General features: G+C 37.8%; 2 non-coding genes across 2 annotated transcripts; both read left to right on the top strand.

Moving 5' to 3' along the window:
* The first annotated feature begins 299 nt into the window (after positions 1–299).
* LOC136215866 (small nucleolar RNA R71) lies at positions 300–406 on the top strand. The gene has a single exon (XR_010682869.1). It is a non-coding gene; the product is annotated as a small nucleolar RNA R71 (small nucleolar RNA).
* Positions 407–525: 119 nt separating this feature from the next.
* Positions 526–632, top strand: LOC136215849 (small nucleolar RNA R71). The gene has a single exon (XR_010682852.1). It is a non-coding gene; the product is annotated as a small nucleolar RNA R71 (small nucleolar RNA).
* Positions 633–1,128: the final 496 nt, after the last annotated feature.

Below are 1,128 nucleotides of genomic sequence, written 5' to 3'. Positions count from 1 at the left end.
TCATAAACTTGTCAATTTTGTGCGAAAGCGCAGAAAATTGGGCTTGTAACATTGCGATAGGGTCAAGATTAACTATACCTTTAATTGGTGACGAAGTCGAGGACGATGGTTTTGGAGTAACTGGTGTATGTGCACGTTCGGTAGGCCACATGCTACTGTTAATTGCCATTTCCTCTAAAAGTTCTTTCACTTCAGCAGACGTCTTCTTCATAAATAACCCTCCCAACATAGCATCTAATGAACCTCTGGTTGTGGGATTTATTCCATTATAGAATGTTTGCATTAAAAGTTCATCGGGCAAATGGTGATATGGGCATAAACGTTGAAGTTCTTTGAAACGTTCCCATGCTTCATACAGGGTTTCATTTTCATGTTGTGTGAATGATGTCAGTTCTTTTATAATTTTCGCTGTTTTGGCCAGCAGACGTCTTCTTCATAAATAACCCTCCCGACATAGCACCTAATGAACCTCTGGTTGTGGGATTTATTCCATTATAGAATGTTTGCATTAAAAGTTCATAGGGCAAATGGTGATGTGGGCATAAACGTTGAAGTTCTTTGAAACGTTCCCATGCTTCATACAGGGTTTCATTTTCATGTTGTGTGAATGATGTCAGTTCTTTTATAATTTTCGCTGTTTTGGCTAAGGAAAAATATTTGGATAAAAATGCTTAGGCTAATTGGTTCCAAGTTTGGAATGTTCCGGCCAGCATAGAAGTCAACCAAACTTTAGCCTTGTCCTTCAAAGTGAAAGGAAATAGGCGAAGTTTGACTGCTTCGGCAGAAACGTCCGTAATTTTAAAAGTATCACAAATTTCAAGAAAATTGGTCAAATGGGCATTAGGGTTTTCATTAGGCAGTCCATAAAATGTCACACTATTTTGTAACATGTTAAGCAAGGCTGGTTTGATTTTAAATTGGTGTGCATTTATTTAGGGTCTAACTATGCTATTCGTAACACCATTGACTCATGGTGTAGCGAAATCCATAAGTCTAGGAGGAACTGCCATTATTACTGGATGTGGTTCTTGATTTTGTGTCTCTTTGTTCTTCTTTTTATTTCTATTTCTCTTAATCATTCTTTCAATTTCTGGATCGAGTGATTCCGGTTGAATGCCCGAACTTCTA

Source organism: Euphorbia lathyris, chromosome 1, assembly GCF_963576675.1.
Source record: "Euphorbia lathyris chromosome 1, ddEupLath1.1, whole genome shotgun sequence".
Classification (NCBI taxonomy): Eukaryota; Viridiplantae; Streptophyta; class Magnoliopsida; order Malpighiales; family Euphorbiaceae; genus Euphorbia; species Euphorbia lathyris.
Note: the sequence above shows the minus strand (reverse complement) of the source record. Positions and strands in the feature narration are given on the sequence as shown.